We start from the raw sequence: 5,907 nt of genomic DNA, 5'->3' as shown, positions 1-5,907 counted from the left end.
CGATTGGTGTACATTCAAAGTGAAATAAAGTTGTTGTTATTGTTATTGTTTTAGTAAAAGAGGTGGTCCTCTTGGTGGTCCACCTCCACCAACTCTTGAGGAGAAACTTCTAAAGTGCCTTGCTGAACATTGCTGCAAGCCAATTTTCTTGACACCCCAAAACATGTCAAAACATGGAAGTTTTGAAGATTATTACATGCATATTTGGAAGAGATTAAGGCAAAAGTCTTCTAATCCCAGAAGACATGTTGTTAGATGCTCTACCTAATCCCAGGAAGTTTCGGAGAGTACATAAACGCTACCACTACATCTCAGAACATCACTCAGATAGAGCAGAGCAAACCTACCTCACAAAGAAAAAGGTAAATCAGAATATTTTGGTTGTGATGTTTGTTATTTGGAAAACAGAATTACTGATATGAAGTTCTGCATAAATATCAGCTTGTGAATTTTGATTACTGTGAGATACTTTGAGTTCAGTAGGGGATATAGAAGCAACAATACATGCTCAACTATATCACTGAAATCCATTTACTCATAGCTACTTTGCACCAGCTCTTCATATTGCACTGCTTCTTCTAACACAATGGTCAACTTTTATAACAAAACACATTATTCTAAATGTGATGAAATAGTCAGCCATGTTTTTAGAAGAACAGGGCCTTTGCCCTTCCCTGTTTTATTTCTCTCTTTTCTTCTCTTTTGTTTTCTTGCCTTTTCTTATTGTGCTGTTACAGAGCAAGTCAAAAACAAATTCATTCATTTTCTACTAAAACAAATGTTTAATGTATGGGGAGGATATATTTGTTCAACTTAACACTCCAGATTCAGAAGGTCAGCCCTATCATCCTAGGATTATAGGACTGTAGGTTTTATTTATATTTTAACTGCTATATTCTTTTTACCATGATGAATAAGGTATTTATTATACTTTTATTTACTTCCAATCAGTGGTGGGATTCAAATATGTGAACAACCGGTTCTCTGTGTGGATACTGCTTCCAGAAGTCCATTCTGGGCCTGGGCAACAAAAAATTAGCTACCGGTTCTGCTGAAGTGGTGCGAACTGGCTGAATCCCACCACTGCTTCCAATGTTCATAGACAGATACAGTGAAGTGGCTGCATTCCAAAGAAAGATTGGACAACCATTTATCTGAAATGGTATACGGTCTCCTGCTGGAGTAGGGGGTTGGACTAGAAGATCTCCAAGGTCCCTTTCAACTCTATTATTCTATGTTCTATGTTCTAAAGCTTGGGTACAAAGAAATAAGAGAATTAGTCACTGAGCCTCCCATGGTTTTCTCTGTTTGTTGGAAATTCAGGGTTGTTTTTTTTTCATGAAGCAAGAAGGTCCATCACCTGAATGCAGCAACTGAGAGAATTCTGCCCAAAGGCTTTGGAAAAGTGCAATGTCAAAAGTGTAATAAATCCACATTATTCAAGACCACTAAGATCTCTAATGTCTCTGTCTCTTAAATATAGATCAGAAGATTCAGTTCAGACTTTGGTATAGCCAATGGGAAGGACCAAGGATTAGATTTGCTTTTAAAATAATTAGGAAGTTTTCCAGAGAACGCTGAAGGCTTTTTTTATCATAGATATTCATTTGAAATCAACATATGATTATATCAGTTTCAGTTTCTTAAACACAATAATATAGCATTTGCAGGTATAATTAGAGTCATGAGATTTGGGAAGCAAAATTCCAGATGTCCATCTCATGGTAGGAGAGATTACTACCTGTCATCTAGAGCTTTGTAACCTAGATCTGGTAATGTTAAATATAGATTTTACAGATAGAATGGAGATCACCAACACTTCAGTCTGGGTGTTTTTCTAATGCTAGGCTATTGTAGTTTTTAATGATATTCTTTCATTCTTACATGTTTAATTTTAAAGGATTATTACTTTATTTCTGGACACATAGTGGGAAATTTGCAGGTATAGTTCTGAAATACTGTATATTGCCTACCAGATTTGAACTAAATATATTAAGAGTATGTTTGTTTGTTTATTTGTTTGTTTGCTTAAGAATAAGGTAATTTGTATAAATCAGGTAGCAGTTAATTGTAAGGAATTATTATGTGTCTTTCTGTAGCTTTGACATCATGACTCTCTTCTGAAGGTTCCCAAAGGTCCAACTTTGAATCAGATTAGTTCTGTTTCTTTTCAGAAGAACCCCCCACCCCAAATTTCCGAAGCACAGGAATTAACTAGCATTCAAGATCTGAATACATTACATATGTGACTAATTCATTTTTTACTATGAGATTTTTAAAAATAACTGATTATTCTTACAGATTAAACCAACAAAATGAAGATTGTGATTGTTCTTGCTTGTCTTTTGGCCATCATTGTTCCTTCTGAGGTACACATTAAGTATTGTGGTTGCATGATGGAAATATCATGGATTCATTTAATGCTTGGAAAAAAATAACTGCAAAATTTTGAGGGTCGGGGGTCCTGTGGTGCTTATGGAATGAATTGGGCAGAGTATTCATTTTCTCAAGATTGTTATTTGAAGGTTCAGTTAGGGAAGACAGTATTATTATTCCACACTGCAAACAGAGGCTCGGATGAAGAAATCTGAGAGACAGAGAGAGAGAAAGAGAAGAAATGTTCAGTGTATGTAGGAAGTTCATAGCTTGCAGAGACTTCAACCAGATCCTCCTGCTCATTAGCATGGAGCAGTGTTTCCCAACCTTGACAACTTTTAAGATGTGTGGCATGGCTTGCTAAGTAATTCTTGGCATTGAAATCCACAATCTTACAATTGCCAGGGCGGAGTAACACTGACATACAGTAGAGATTTCAAAGTATTTCCTGTTAAAAAATTCCAAAGGTGGATTTGGGTCAATGTCACTAAGTCTTGGAAGGCAATAGCCTGCGAGGGGAGGTCAGTTCTACAATACCATGAACTACTAAACTAACTTAAAACTGGGGACCCAATTTTTTTATATGGACTTCCAGATACATGGCTAAAGGCAATCAGAATGCTTGCTTGCTACTCTTGTGATGGGCTGCAATCTTTGCTGATGGCTGGCTTGATTTGGCTTGGGGGAATCAGTTCCGTAAGCAGTATTGCTACTTTTGATTTGGTCAAAAACAATTATCACACACAAAAAATAATAATAAAAAAAAATATAATTACAATATTAAATACCCTTTCACGACAACAGTAATATATAATTGCAACATTACAATATCATTACAACATTAAATAACTGTTTCAATCTCATGTATTCCTCATTCTTCTCCTCTTCCAGGCCAGCAGTAGTGAAAGTAGAAGCAGTGAACGATGGGAATACATAGATTATCCAGTCCAAATGCCATATCCAGCCCAAATGCCAAATTATGCCCCTAAGTATCCTCCATACTATGGTGGGAATCTATTTGAAGATTTAAGGAGGGCTATGGCAGGAATCATGCCACCTGTTAAGAAGGGTAAATAAAAGCTGTTCTGTTAACTGGTAAGTCTTGCAGAGATATTTTACCACAGACAAGAATATACAGTGGGCTATTCCTAATATCATTTCATGATAACATATCCTTTAAGCCTGTCTATTCCCACATGCATTTGTCTAGAACGGGATGCAGTCAAGGAATTCCAATGGTTCTGGGATCTTGGTGTGTGTCTGTATTTGGGGGAGAGGAGTGTTGGTTGTTGCTTTTATTGGCTGCAGTAAGCCATTTAGGATCACTCTGTAACAAATAGATGCTTATATAAGTTCTGCCCTTTACCAATAGAATTAAAGCTCTAGATCAGGAAAGGGGAACTATGGCGTCTTTACGACCTATGGACTTCAGCTCCCAGAATTTCTGAGCCATGATGGCTCACCCCTGTTCTAGATCTTGCCCAAGAAGTACCAAAGAACTGTTTACAGAAGCCAGCTTGGTTCTTCTGTAAAAGTGGGGAGCTCAAAATTGCAGAACTTGTTCTTTTTTTAAAAAACAAACAAACAAACACATATTGTAATTCCCAGAACCCCCAACAAAGACAAAGGCCTAGTTTAGATCAAAGAGCAGAACAATTATTCTGGAACTGTGACAACTAACTAATAAAGTAGGCAGGCAACACTTATTCATGAAGGGAGGATTTCTGGAATAATAATAATAATAATGATACTACTACTATTACTAATAACAATAATCAGGTTTTTTTACTGTTTGTTTTTACATTTCTGTTGTAGATCTTGCTGAAATACTCTTTAGAAGATACCTAGAAGACATCCTTTTGCTTCTGGCATAGCCTGATGAATGATTTTGCTTTACATTGACTTTTTAAAAGTTTTTATGCTTTTCTTTAAATAAATTTAACAGAATTACAGAATTTTGCTTGAAGATATTTGTTTATATTTGTGTGCTTGTGGTGTGGTGTGGTGTTTATGAATGAAATGGGAAACATTTTCCAAAAATTGGCCTTTGAAGCTGTGGGGGGGTATATTTTGCCTCATCAGTATAAAGGGCTGAAATAAAGTGTGCAGGTTTAAAAATGAAAATCAAGGAAAAAGGAATTGAAGAAATTCTTCTTCAAAAAGAAAGGCCAGTTGTCAAATACTAAAAGTTTTTTTTTCAATTTTTCAGCCTCATCATTAACACATATAACAACATATGAAGCGATAATCATGCAACAAAACTTCCACCAATTGCAGTCAAACACACACACAAGCGTTAGAGGCTGTGTAAAGAATACTATTAGGAAAACAAGTGGGATGCGCTATTAGCAAAAAAGAATTGTTTGAGAGCTTGATTCAATGCTTTTGAATACACCCTTTTTTCTTTCAGATCCTAGTTGGTGATGAGATTTAATTGGGAAAAAAATGAGATGCCTCTCACAGTTACTACTGTTGAGCCAGGTACTTCCTAGTCTATACCTATGCATTTCATTTTTGCTGTCTAAGTGCAGAACCTTACTTTTCTTACCACTGAACTGCATCTTGTTGGATAGGGCTTGATGTCTCCCCAGCTTGATGTCATTGGCAAATTTGATGAGTTCCCCATCTATCCCCTCATCTAGATCATTCATGAAAAAGTTGAATAGGACTGGGCCCAAGATCAAACCTTGAGATATCGCACTGCATACTTCCCTCCATGTACATGTAGTTCCATTGAGGGCTACTCATTGAATGCTGTTGGTCAGCCAATTGCAAATCCATCTGGTGGTGGCACTGTCTATTCCACATTATTCTATCCAAGAAGTAGGTTGTGGTTTACTTTTTCTAATGCCTTGTAGAAGTCCAAATATGTCGACGGCATTTCACTGATCTACTAATTTAGTTACTTTATTAAAAAAAGGCAATAAGGCTTGTCTGGCATGATTTGTTTTTAACAAACCCATGCTGGCTTTTATAATGACCTTGTTTGTTTCTAAATGCTCACAAATCCTCCACTTCATTGTATTTTCCAGGATTTTCACAGGTATTGATGTCAAGCTGATTGGGCTATAATTTCCTGGATCTATTTTCCCCCTTTTTTGTAGATTGGAACCATGCCGGTTCTTTACCAATCCTCTGATATTTTTCCTGTGTTACAATCTGTGCCTCTGAAATTACATCTGCCAGCTTCTTCAAAACACAGGGATATAAACTATAGCCAGTGGTGGGATTCAGCTGGTTTGCACTGGTTTGGCAGAACCGGTAGCTGTTTTTTTCTTGAATTCGGTGAACTGGTTGAATCCCATCATTGGATGGCACCCACTGAACCCCTAGCTCTTTTTCACAAGACCCAGAATGGCCCTTTAGAAATGCATGGACACCACTTCCGGAAGTTCATTCTGGGCCTTGGAGGCCCGGAGGAGGCCTCCCAGACCCAGAATGGCCCGCCAGAAATGTGTGGACACTGCTTCAGGAAGTCCAGGCCCAGAACAGACTTCGGGAAGCGGCATCCACACAGACAACCAGTTGTTC

At 37.4% G+C, this 5,907-nt stretch overlaps 1 long non-coding RNA gene across 1 annotated transcript; it reads left to right on the top strand.

Moving 5' to 3' along the window:
- The first annotated feature begins 288 nt into the window (after window positions 1–288).
- LOC107286298 lies at window positions 289–4,331 on the top strand. Its single transcript, XR_001548853.1, has 4 exons — window positions 289–362; window positions 2,302–2,369; window positions 3,268–3,471; window positions 4,192–4,331. It is a non-coding gene; the product is annotated as an uncharacterized LOC107286298 (long non-coding RNA).
- Window positions 4,332–5,907: the final 1,576 nt, after the last annotated feature.

The sequence above is a fragment of the Protobothrops mucrosquamatus genome, unplaced genomic scaffold (genome assembly GCF_001527695.2).
Source record: "Protobothrops mucrosquamatus isolate PMUCROS unplaced genomic scaffold, P.Mucros_1.0 scaffold270, whole genome shotgun sequence".
NCBI lineage: Eukaryota > Metazoa > Chordata > Lepidosauria > Squamata > Viperidae > Protobothrops > Protobothrops mucrosquamatus.
This window is presented reverse-complemented; position numbering and strand designations above follow the sequence as displayed.